Below are 13,848 nucleotides of genomic sequence, written 5' to 3'. Positions count from 1 at the left end.
ATGTAACAACCTACCATGCGGTACCTTGTCAAATGCTTTGCTGAAGTCCATGTAGACCACGTCTACTGCACAGCCCTCATCTATCTTCTTGGTTACCCCTTCAAAAAACTCAATCAAATTCGTGAGACATGATTTTCCTCTCACAAAACCATGCTGACTGTTCCTAATTAGTCCCTGCCTCTCCAAATGCCTGTAGATTCTGTCCCTCAGAATACCCTCTAACAACTTACCCACTACAGATGTCAGGCTCACTGGTCTGTAGTTCCCAGGCTTTTCCCTGCCGCCCTTCTTAAACAAAGGCACAACATTTGCTACCCTCCAATCTTCAGGCACCTCACCTGTAGAGGTGGATGATTCAAATATCTCTGCTAGGGGACCCGCAATTTCCTCCCTAACCTCCCATAACGTCCTGGGATACATTTCATCAGGTCCCGGAGATTTATCTACCTTGATGCGCGTTAAGACTTCCAGCACCTCCCTCTCTGTAATATGTACACTCCTCAAGACATCACTATTTATTTCCCCAAGTTCCCTAACATCCATGCCTTTCTCAACCGTAAATACCGATGTGAAATATTCATTCAGGATCTCACCCATCTCTTGTGGTTCCGCACATAGATGACCTTGTTGATCCTTAAGAGGCCCTACTCTCTCCCTAGTTACCCTTTTGCCCTTTATGTAGATTATCAGGCCCTGGGGATTTGTCAGTTTTTAGCCCCATTAATTTCCCTAGCACTATTTTTTTTACTAATACTGATTTCCTTCAGTTCCTCCCTCTCACTAGACCCTTGGCTCCCTAACATTTCTGGCAGGTTATTTGTGTCCTCCTTTGTGAAGACAGAACCAAAGTATGTGTTTAATTGATCTGCCATTTCTTTGTTCCCCGTTATAATTTCCTCCATTTCTGACTGTAATGGACCTACTTTTGTCTTCACTGATCTTTTTCTCTTGACATATTTATAGAAGCTTTTACAGTCAGTTTTTTTGTTCCCTGCTATTTTGCTCTCATACTCTATTTTTCCCCTCTTAATCAGTCTCTTTGTCCTCCTTTGCTGAATTCTGAACTGTTCTCAATCCTCAGGCTTGCTGCTTTTTCTGGCAATTTTATATGTCTCCTCTTCGGATCTAATACTATCCCTAATTTCTTTTGAAAGCCACGGTTGAGCCACCTTTCCTGTTTTATTTTTGCGCCAGACAGGAATGAATATTTGTTGTAATTCCTGCACACGTTCTTTAAATATTAGTCATTGCCTATCCACCGTCATCCCTTTTAGTAAAGTTCCCCAATCTATCATAGCCAACTCGCACCTCATACTTTCATAATTTCCTTTATTTAGATTCAGGACCCTAGTTTCAGATTCAACTACTTCACTCTCCATCTTAATGAGGAATTCTATCATGTTATGGTCGCTCTTCCCTAAGGGACCCCACAAAACAAGATTGTTAATTAATCCTTTCTCATTGCACAATACCCAATCTAGGATCGCCTGTTCTCTAGTTGGTTCCTCAACGTATTGGTCTAGAAAACCATCACATATACACTCCAGGAATTCCTCCCCCACAGTATTATTGCTAATTTGGTTTCACCAACCTATATATAGATTAAAGTGACCCATGATTATAGTTGTACCATTCTTGCATGCACCTCTAATTTTCTGTTTAATGCCCTCCCCTACATCTCCAGACAACCCCCACCAACGTTTTCTGCCCCTTGCTGATTCTTAGCTCCACCCATACAGATTCCACATAGTGATTTTCCGAGCCAATATCCTTCCTCACTATTGCATTGATTTCCTCCTTTTCTAACAACACTACCCCACCTCCTTTCCTTTTTTGCCAGTCCTTCCTAAATATTGAACATCCCTGGATGTTTAGTTCCCATCCTTGGTCACCCTGCAGCCATGTCTCTGTAATCGCAATTATATCATAACCGTTCATATCTATGCGCTGTTAATTCATCTACCTTGTTGTGAATGCTCCACGCATTTAGACACAATGCCTTTTACTTGTCTTTTTAAGATTGCTAGTCATCTTAGTTTTAAAGTGCCAATGTAGAGATCTAGATAAGTGAATACAGGGGGCATGATTTAATCGAGGGGGTGGGGGGATGGAATTCCTGACAGGAAACCCGAAAGTATGGGATTCCCGAATGTCCTTACGATTTTGACTTAAGAACATCTTTTATTTTTTTTTGCTCGTCTCCCGCCCAACAGGCCGGCCTGATTGATAAACTGGTCTCAGTCAGATTGGAGAGTGGTCAGCGAGAGGATGTGAAGAGGTAAGTGTTAGATGGGGGAGGGGGGGTCATCTGTGGGGAGGGGGGGGGCAGAGGACATCGGGAAGAGGGCTCAATCATTGGTAGAGGGGTCGGGGGTCACCGGGGGGGGGGCGGATCCACCATCAAGGGGGCTCAGTCGTCGTCGGGGGGGGGGGGGGGGTGTCAGTCATCAGGGAGGCTCAGTCATCGGGGGTCATCAGGGAGGCTCAGTCATCGGCGGGGGGTGTCAGTCATCGGGGGTCATCAGGGAGGCTCAGTCATCGGCGGGGGGGTGTCAGTCATCGGCGGTCATCAGGGAGGCTCAGTCATTGGGGGTCATCAGGGAGGCTCAGTCATCGGCGGGGGGGTGTCAGTCATCGGGGGTCATCAGGGAGGCTCAGTCATTGGGGGTCATCAGGGAGGCTCAGTCATCGGCGGGGGCGTGTCAGTCATCGGGGGTCATCAGGGAGGCTCAGTCATCGGCGGGGGCGTGTCAGTCATCGGGTGGTGTCGGAGATCGTGGAGGTGGTCACTGCAGGTAGGTTTGTTGGGCCTGAGGGAAACACTCCTGCTCCTCTGGGCCCACAAGCTGCGCTATAAATGGGCTTATTTGCGGGTTTTAGATTTTTAAAATTTTTACTGCCCCCCCACCCATTTTTCCCAATTAATATCAAGCCCAGAGTGTTTTGACCATAACAATAAAAAACCCTCTAAATACTTCAATAAAATTGAGAATAGTGAATACAAAGGAATAGTGCTGACTTTTCCTCATTGTTATAGGGGCAACCTAGGAGTAGAACCAAATTCATAGTGCAGAACAACACCAAGGCTGGAAGGATAAAGAGACATGTTGATGCATATTAAGAAGTAATGGTCAGGTTATACCACGTTTGGTACTTAAAATTAGCCTGCTCTGCAGTTTTTCCTTACATCTCTGCAGCATTTTTGTATATTAAAGACACTATATATAAATGCAAGTCATAGTTGAAATTAAAGTTCTTGCCACTCTGATCAATTCGTCAGTCACTTGTTTGATACGTCTGTGGCCAGCAATTTGGCTAGGACAGCATCCAGGTACTAGCCTGGAAGGAGGCGGAAGCAGTGGTGGCTTTGCCTGGCAGTGCCGTCGCTATTTTGCAGGTATCCGTTTAGTTAATTTCACAGCTGCAAAACTGGATAGATACACATTGACCAGTGCCTGTGGTCACTGTCATGTAGGTGTGCCCAGTGCCTGCAGATAGATTTAGTGATATAATGATGTGTTAGGCAATCCGGCTGTGGTGTCTGCTGATCTCCCCGCCATGCTGCCTTTCATCTTGTACCACTTCATCAATGAAATAATGCAATTGGGACGTTTTCAAAGCAAGTCCCATCAATAATTTTAAATTATTCTGCCAACCAGCACAGAACTCTGGAAAATGCAGTAAATTGCTTGTCCCTCCCAGAGCTTCAATGAACAGTGTATTGCAAAGTAACCATTCATGGAGTTCATTCGTATCTTCAGCACATATCAGTAAGTTGGGTGCACATCCCCTGCAATTTGCCATCTATTGAAGATAAAAATTTATTCCAATGTCCACTCATTCCTCATTTTCCTGTTCTATTGAACTCCGTAAATGCTTCCCTTCTTGACACATGCTGCTTGTTTTTACCCGAATCGCTACTCTGCTTTACAGCCTTGACTTTTTTCTTTAGACTTATAAATTTACCCTTACCTGAACCCTATCCCCCTCTTATTAGTTTAAACACCTATCTACAGCCCTAGTTATTTGATTCACCAGGACACTGCTCCCAGCCCGGTTTAAGTGGAGTCCATCCCAATGGAACAGCTTCCTCTTTCCCCACTACTGGTGCCAGTGCCCCATGAATTGAAACCTCTGCTTCCCACACCTCTCTTTCAGCCAAGCATTTAACTATCTAATCTGTTTGTCCCGATGCCAATTTGCCCGTGGCTCAGGTAGTAATCCAGAGATTATTACCTTTGAGGTTCTGCTTTTTACGTAACGTAATAAATCTGAGAACAGCTCAGTCCATTCAAACAATGACCCAATATTAGGGGCAGCTATTAGTATTTTGTCACTGTCACAACTAGACAGATTAATCACTACCTCTGCCCAAGAAAACTGGCAGTACATTCTGGGTTCAAATTGAATTTTTCTAACCTCAAGACCTCAATCAAAAAATTTTTTTGTCAGAACAAGCACTTGATTTTTTTCTGGGTTTTTTTTGCCTGAAGGCATTGCATATTGAAATATTATAGTTTTCTTCATCATAGTCACTGGAAAATAATCACCAAGAACATATTCAACAACCTGTTCCACATGTCATTAAGCAAGGGTCAATTTTGATGGTATCATAATGGTCAGTGTACCACTCACATGCTTCAGCACAACAATGTTCCCTTTCAAACGGATATTATTCATGTCATTATTCTCTCTCCGGCTTAGATTACTTGGCAGGAATTTCCTCAGGTGCTCTTCTGATTGGCTGCAATAACTTCAGTGGCGGAAACCCTGGATAGACGCGTAAATGAGGGGAGGAGATTATATTGGGTAACCCCCGAAACTGGGCGCGGGGGTTGTGGTGCGCGATTAACCCGCGCTCAGTCATTGAGATGCAGGTAACACGTAACATTCACGCTGCCTGGTGATTTATCTGATTGCTGCGTCCAGCCAGCCTTAGCTGCGCTGTTGAGAGGCTGCTCACCAGCAGGGGCCCAGATATCGTGAGTGGCTAGCACAACATAAAAGCAGCCTGCACCTCTTAAAGGGAAGATGCAGTGTGGCTCATGAAGTGGTGGAAGTCAATTGGGAAGTGAATCTGTGCTGCAATATAGCACAGCATGGTGATGATGGGACCTCTGGAATTTTTAATGAACAACAACTGGGCTGCTCAACGTTTGCTGGACTCTGATATTTGCAAAATATAAGATACGGTTCTGCATGGAGATCAGACATTGCACACATAAAACACAGATGCAGGTCCCGTCCCTATGTTTACAAACTGTTGAGCTATTTTAAAACATTGAATAAAGATTGCGCACTACTAAATCCCACATCCTCCAATCTGCACGCCAGACCCCACCAATCTGCCAATCTGGGTTTGTACTGGGCCTGTGAGAGAACGTACACCTAGGTTCTCTGATATTGTACTAGAGGCCTTGGTGGAAGAGGTGGACAGAAGGAGGGACATCCTATATCCGCAGCGGTGGTGGTGGGGTGGGCAAGAGCCCTTCAGACATATGTCCCCGAGACAGTAGGGGACGAAGTCAATGCCTGGTGCATAGTACCACGAACATGAATGCAGTGCAGGAAGAAGTTTTGACACGAGTGGTCAAGGTGAGTGAGTGAGGTCAACTGTCAAGTGGCATTTCCTACCAACTGCACCACTAGCCACATCCACTGCTCCACGCACTACACCCCATCACCCATGTACCAACAAACTCTTCAATCAGTACTCAACTCTTCCAATCAGGTGCTTTCTGTCACCCTCACACATTACCACTGTTGCAAGCCTCACACCCACAACTCACAGGCCCCACACACTGGCAGCTATTTAACCATGGCAGCCACATCATCCAAACATCTATCAGGACACTCACCGACACACGTCCTGCTTTCTTGCAGGAGAAGGTGGCACATAACAGGAGGCAGCAAATGGCAGTGGCTCCATGGAACATGAACCTGCCGTCCTCTCTCAGGATAACAACATTCGTATCCCACCCCTGCCACTTCGCCAGTGCCCTTGCTTTTGTCTGTCAGCTAGCCAGCCCACTTCCTATAGAGTATTGAAACTTTATTATAGGAGCATAGGAAGATAGGAACAAGAATAGGCCATTTAGCCCCTCTAGCCTGTTCCACCACTCAGTGAGATCATGGTTGATCTGTGACCTAATTCCATATAGCCGCCTTAGCCCTATATTCCTTAACACCTTTGGTTAACAAAAATCTATCAATCTCAGATTTAAAATTCACGATTAAGTTAGCACCAACTGCTGTTTGTGGAACAGCGTTCCAAACTTCTACCACCCTTTGCGTGTGGAAGCGTTTCCTAACTTCACTCCTTCAAGCCCTGGCTCTAATTTTTGGCCGATGTCCCCTACTCCTAGTATTCAAGTATAGGAAACCTCCAAAAACAGGTACAAATGCATCAGTAGCCAGAAGCAATAATCCAGCAACTAACCTGTAAATCCTGCATGATCCCGTTAAATAGTGCCGGTGGGGGGTTCTCCATGCTGCTTATTACTTGTTCAGCTGTGCGAGATTAAGGCAGTGCGTTGGCTGGAGCGTTGAGTTCCAAAATCGCATCTGCCCCTTTGAATCCTCGTTGCACACTAATCTATCGCATATTCTCCCCACTTTACATGGTGCCAGCGTTCTTTATTTGCACGTGCGCAAACACTTTTACCAATATGGCGTCCGGCGCACGTCATGCTAGGAGTGTGCATGCGGATTCCGGACACCATTTTGGGTCTTTAGGAGTCCACATAATGCCTACACAATGGGCGCTACGTGGCCCAATTTAGACCCCAGTGTTTCTGCCAAAGTTATGGCAGCTGATCGGGAGAACTCCCGAAAAATTCTAGACGATTATTTTTCACCACTTGAGAAAGTGAAAGCTTAGATCAACTCAAACTTTGATCTATCTATTTTACTTCAGATAATGGCAGATAAGATGTCTCCTTTGCTCCGGCTTGGTAGTTGACAATGACAAAGTGAAGTAACTTGACGAATATTACTGGAAGTCTTCTACTGGAAGTCACTGGGATGAGTTCATCTTACCTTGCCCAACCGAAAAAGTACAAAAGACCAACCACAAGACTGAGTCTTTAAAGAAACTTTCACAACTTTTTGGAAGAGAAATTCAGACTCAAAACCTCCAATACAATTCAGCACCAAGGACATTGACTCAAATCCCTAGTGTACCGATTCATTATAGCTTGTGTAGGCAACAGACTCATTTAACACTTGGTAGCAAGGCCTAGGGTTGGAAGTTATATTTTTTTTCAGATTCTAAACTGCCCTGATCTACATATAGATAGCAATTGGAAAGGAAAGCTGACAGTCTTCGGAGCTCACCATTTTTGTACAGTAACATTATAGAAATCCTCCTCTGATCACTAGCAATATTATCGAATATGTGACAATATCAATGTGATCTATAACACAGCTGCTAGTCCTTATTTGTAGACATGGGCAAAATTAACTAAGGGTTCATTATTTTTGTAAGTACAAGCTGCTAAGAACATAATTGCTTTCTTTTTTTCAGCTAAGGCGGAGTAATAGGATTGTGTCAACTCTTGGCTGTTTCATTCATATGGTGTTTGAATGCATTATTATTGGGTATTTATTATAGGAAGGCATATTTTACTAGTTTATTACATAATCCTAAATCTCTAACTCCATAAAATTAAAGGCCATATAAATCCACAGTGGGGTACATCCCAATAAAACTGCTGAGATGTGCCTGCCAGGAACCTCTGCTGCTGTCCCCGGTGGACTCTCTGGGGACATTGGGGAGTTCCCTCATTACCCAGCCAATGATGGGCACACACACCACTGGGGCTCATCGAGAATATCTGCTTGCCAAACAGGACAGAAAGTCCATCTAAAGAGTACCCAGTCTCAGGAGATTCTGGGTTCCCCCCAGAAAGAAGAAGTTGTTGCCCCCTCAGCCCCCTTCGTAAGAGGGCTACTTTAAACTCCCCGCCCCCCTCCCAAAAAAAACATATGGTGATGAATGGGAGGCCAGCAAGGAAAGCATTGGAATAGTCGAGTTTGGAAGTGATAAATGAACATATGAGGGTTTCAGTGGTGGTGAAGCTGAGGTAAAGGTGGAGATGGATAATACTGAAGAGGTGGATGTTAAGCAATCCTGGTGATGGATAGAATGTGGGGTTTAAATCTAAGCCCAGGGTCAAAAAGTATACCAAGATTACAAACATTGCGATTCAGCTGGAGAGACAAACTTGTGATTTATCCAAGACTTAATATCGGACACGCATATCTGACAGTACCAGAGGCAGTCAGAGGATGTAAACAAGTGGTGCAGAGATAGAGCTGGGTGCCATCAGCATACATGTGAAAGCTGATTCCATGCCTATGGATAACGTTGCCAAGGAACAGAATGTAAGTCTGGAAGAGGAAGGGGCCAAGGATGGATCCTCGGGAAACTCTGGAGGTGACAGTGCAGGGATTGGAGAGAAACATTTGCTGGAGAAGCTTGATATGGAACGATGCAAGGGCAGTCCCATGGAAGTGGGTGACAGAGGACAGGCACTGGAGAAGGACAGCACAACGAGCTGTATCAAAAACTGCAGAGATGGCTGGAAGCTGGACTGGAGGAGTTCGAAAAGGGAGGTTCAGGAAAGGTGATCATGGAGCTGGGAGGCAGTAATGCATTCAAGGACCGTAGAGACAAAAGGGTGGTTGAAGATGGGGCAGTAATTAGAAAGGACAGATAAATTGAGGAGGGATATCATGGTAGTAGTTTTGAAGGAGAGGGAGACTGCCTGATGAAAGGGAAACATTGATGATATGAAAACACTGAAGCTCTGAAATCTGTAATATTTTAAATTGTAATAACGCTGAGTGTTCAGTTACTTTAAGTCACTCATTTGCATTTTGCATTGAAAACTGCTCAACTCTCCAAAACGTTCATACAACTGCACAACCCTTTGAATGCTTAATATGCATGACCATACAGCAGAAAAGCACACATACTGAGGCAAGTGACACTTGGAACCTCTGTCGCACTGAAATCTTAACAGTACAAAATGCATGCTTAGCTAAGGACATATAGCATAAGCTTCAGGTTGGCCACATGGATGCTAATGACCTCCAGCACTTTGAGGATTACAACTGTGCAATAAAATGCTGCTGTTGGTATTCAGCGGGAAAGGAGAATGAAATGCTGGTCCTGCTAAATAATGCAAGGTGCGAGATTTCATATTTTTTCAAATAATATTTATTACCTCTGCTGCCCTATTATTATTCAAATTACCCTGACCTCAAGAAATGAGTCAGGGTCAGGACTCAGGCATGAGACAAATAGAAGTTCCGTCCTGCCGAAGATTCGCCACCATTGTGGCAAAGAGGAAAATCTGGCCCTGGTTCACTTTTATTGAACTAGATCTATGGGGGGAGGAGGAACAATATTGTGACATTTAAACCCCTAGACCATATTTTTCTGACCATTAATTTTAATGGATGAAAACTCACGGGCTGAGGGGTGCACAGCACTAGGAGCGGACAGGCGGAAAATTTACTGAAACGTGGAAAAATTATTCAATAAGGAAATAAATATGCATGAAGGAGAAGTCACAAAGTAAGACGTCAGCACATCCAGAAGCCTATCACAAGGAAGTGTGTCTAGAAAGAATCAGCATTGATATTCCCGGCCCTCATTGTCCTCGGCAAAAAAGTCCCTAAGTACATGTTTGGAATTGGAGCCGATTTTGATAAATGAATGGAAGGCTTTCCCACTGGGGTTTAGGAGCCAAAAACTGTCATTTCCTCCCAGCAGCAATTCGATTGTAATCACAATGTGGCAGTTAATTATGTGCTGTAGTGCAATTGTCGAATTCCTTCCTATTAATGCTCAAAACATCACAGACATTAACTCTAGTTCCCATAGTAATATCTACCCTCCCATTGTTGGAAATGTGTTCATGAATTTGTAAAAATTAATGCACAAAGGAATATATCAGCAAGTCATATTGATAAAATGAATGAGAAAGTGACTAAATCAGAGCCTGGGATTAGTGAATCGAAGTTGTCACAGTGCGGCTTTGGAGGCACAAGGTAGCAAATCTGTGAAAAAATGTAGTTGAAGGAAGATGATCAAAAATAAATGAATAAGGTGTACATAATAGGATTTCTTAAAAGCTATAAGAAGAGCACCCCATACAATTCCTCCAGGGTACAATTCCTGTCTTGCTGGGTTTGGAGAAATTCCATCAAGGTGGAAATGGATCAGTTATATCTGAATTAGCACTAGCACCAAGCCCCAGGGCCAAAGAGCTCAAATAATACGTTTCCTCAGATTCCAGAAGCAGCAGCAATTTCTGGAAAGCAATGTTGATGATTTTGAATGATTGTATACAACAGAAGTGTGGGAAGAGCTGTGTAAGCATTAAGAGGAAGTTAAAAAAGCAGGAATATGAAATCTAGCAGGCTGCATCTTGCTGGGCTACAAGTTATGGCAAGAAAGCAGCAAATTCTTCCACTCATCAAGAAAAGCAGAGGCGCCATCATACTGCCCATACACTCCTAACAACCCAGCAGGGTTCTGAGCATACATATTGCTGTAGGGAAGAAAACTTAATTCAGGGCTGACATCACATCAAATAGTTAGTGCATGGAAGTAGATCTATTTCTCTTGTATCCCTTCTGATGCAAAGGTTTTCACTTTGTGCCCTGAAGGACACCTGGAGCCACAGTACATTTATTTCATCTGCCAAACTTTACTATGGTGAATTCTGCTTTAACAAGCAATAAATTAGTTTGGTGTAACTGTTTAGGATTAGTTTGTTAGGTACCTGATTACTTGAGTGCACAAAACAAAATATATTAGCCTAGATTTCCTACCACACTTTGCCCAATTTTGGGATGGTGGGGCAAAAAATAGACAGCAATCCATTACTCTATAGAGCCCACCAGATTTTTCATTCCATTGATGGGGCCTTGGTTTAACATCTCATCTGTAAGACAGCACTCCCTCAGTACTGCACTGGAGTATCAGCCTAGATTATGTGCTCAAGGCTCTAGAGTGGGACTTGAACCCACACCCTTTTAACTCAGAGACAAGTGTGTACCCATTGAGTCAAGGCTCACACCTTCAGTTGTGTCAATATCCAGTGACCACAACTCCTCAATGTGTCAGCATGTGCCGTATCCTACATGATGTTATCCCAGCAGGCCTTATGATAGGATTGCAATTCTGACACATACATGACAATTTTTTCCAAAGTTATGATTTAACCTCAGTTGCAGTGCCTCCAATTGTAATAATGTTGATCCTGCATGAAAAAAAAGGAACTTAACTGCCCAGAAAGTCCATTACTGCTTTCTACTGTTTGGCTCACTAACCTATCATCTCCTATGTCATAAACTCTGACAGAGAAAAAAGTGGTCTGTGCACTTTTTACATAACTGGGGAAATAGGTGGTAGATGATTTTCAATGTGGGCAAGTATAAAGGAGCCAAAAATCCTCGGCCTATCTGACACACTCCCATCGCAAGTCTTGTGGCAGTGTTAAGGGGTGGAATCTTTGCCTGCCATTTATAAAGGCTATTTACAAATGCGGGGAGAGAGGCATGACTGGGGCTGTGGACTCAGGCAGGATACCAACAGGTCAGTCTGCCAAATGAGACCAGGCCTACTGACCCAAACAACAGCAGGGGTAAAGCCACCTTTTGCCTCCGGACCTGGGATGTAGCCTGGACCCCTAAAGAAAGAATAATTTTCCAAGTAAAGATTAGCCTTCTTACAAAGGGGGCGCTTGTGTTTTCTTTCTGCCCCCACTCCTTCTCCCCCGCTTTTGGTGAATCTTGTCATTTATGTCAGGATCAAAGACTCATGGGTTTTTGGGCTCCAAAATAATTAATATGGGAGGAAGGCACAAAAGAACTGCACACATTCTGGTCCTGCCTTTGTCTCCCCACCCCCCCACCAATCACATAACGTAACCCTTTAAACCTTGGTATCGTTTTGGTGAATCTGCTCTACACGCTCTCCAAGGCCAATATATCCTTCCTGAGGTGCAGTATTGATTACAATACTCCAGATGGGGCCTGACAAGACTTTATATAACTGTAGCATAACTTCCTCCCCTTTGTATTCCAGCCCCCTTGAGATAAAGGCCAATGTTCCATTAGTCTTTTTGATTACTTATTGTGTCTGCCCACTAGCTTTTAGTGATCAGTGCACATGGACAACCACATCTCTTTGCTCCTCCAGTTTGTCACCATTAAGAAAATACTCTGCTTTGTCTTTCTTGGATCCAAAGTGGATGACCTCACACTTCCCCATATTGAACTCCATTTGCCACAGTTTTGCTCACTTAATCTGTCTATGTCTGTTTGTAACTTCCTGCTCTCATTTGGACAACTTACTGTGCCTCCCAATGTAGTGTCAGCTGCAAACTTGGATATACTGCTCTCTATTCTTTCATCCTAGTCATTGATATATTTGGTGAAAAGCTGACCCCTGGGGAGCACCACTTTTCACATCCCGCCAATCAGGCTACGTTCCCTTTATCCCTACTCTCTGTCTCCTCCCTCCCAATGAATTTCCAACCCATGTCAAGGTTGCCTCTAATTCCATGCGCTTTCATTTTTACTAATCTCTTGTGCGGAACATTATCAAATGCTATCTGGAAGTTCATATAGACAACATCCATAGACACTCCTCTATCCATCATGGTAGTCATCTCCTCAGAAAATTCAACTAGAAAGTTAGACATCACTTCATGAATCTACACTGACTCTCTCTGATCAGCTCATACTTGTCCAAGTGCTCAGTCACTCTGACCTGGATTTTAATATCGAGACAGGAACTCAGCAGATGGGTGGATTTGCGCGTTTACATCTGCGATCACATTTCGATTGCAATCAATTATCTTTGCTTCCGGGTTTCGTGTCTCCAAGCTGTGCACCTGGATGATGCGACTGGAACTGCATTATTTAAAGGGCCAGTTCAACAATGGATTTTGAAGGAGAAATGGAGTCCAGGAAAGCAAAGGCAGCGCTTAGATTTAGTGATGCCTCCCTAGCTGTGTTACTGGCTGTAGTGAGAGCCAGGAGGGAGGTTATTTTTCCAAGGAATGGCAGGAAGAAACCTGGCTCTGTCACCAAAAAGGCTTGGCTGGAGGTAGCACAAGAGGTAACAAGCAGGAGCACGGTGCCCAGTACTTGGCTGCAGGAAGCGATTCAATGACATGGGCAAGTCTGGAAAAGTGAGTACATTTGCATATTCACCCACATCCTGTTGTATATAACATCCCCCCTCCCCCCTTCATCACCCTGTCTTGGCAAGCGTACTCCATCACAAGACTCCTCACATCCACTTAAGTGTCACCAGCAATCATCCTTCACTTTCTATGCACTTGCTTACGTCCCCATTTATGAATCCAACACTGTCACTCACCCCAATCCTTATGCAGTGTGATGCATCTGTTGACAATTAAATTCTGATGCAGCTGTATGATAGTCATCCTCACCCAATGCACTGCATCTATCAGGTGAATACAGCACCTTCAGTCACTCACAGGTACGTTCTGTTGCCCCTTGTAAGAGGAGAGCACAAAACACAAGAGAGAAGGCGAGGACTGGTGGTGGACCTCCACAGATTGTGGAATTAATTGAAGCTGAGGATGAGTCAATGGAGATAAGTGGCACATCTGCTATCCTCTCCATCGGAGATGGAGAGACTGGAAGCTCACATATGGGTGGTGACAGAGTATGACACATATTTCACAAAGATGCTGACTTTATTTAATCAATGCCTGAAGTATGAGGAGTCTGAGTATGGAGAATGGCAAGATTGTTATTATGTCAAGACTAAGTCATTTTGCTTTATTTTGTCTTCTT

The sequence above is a fragment of the Heptranchias perlo genome, chromosome 4 (genome assembly GCF_035084215.1).
Source record: "Heptranchias perlo isolate sHepPer1 chromosome 4, sHepPer1.hap1, whole genome shotgun sequence".
In the NCBI taxonomy this organism is placed as follows: Eukaryota; Metazoa; Chordata; class Chondrichthyes; order Hexanchiformes; family Hexanchidae; genus Heptranchias; species Heptranchias perlo.
The sequence above is the reverse complement of the archived record's forward strand: the minus strand, read 5'-3'. Positions refer to the sequence as shown.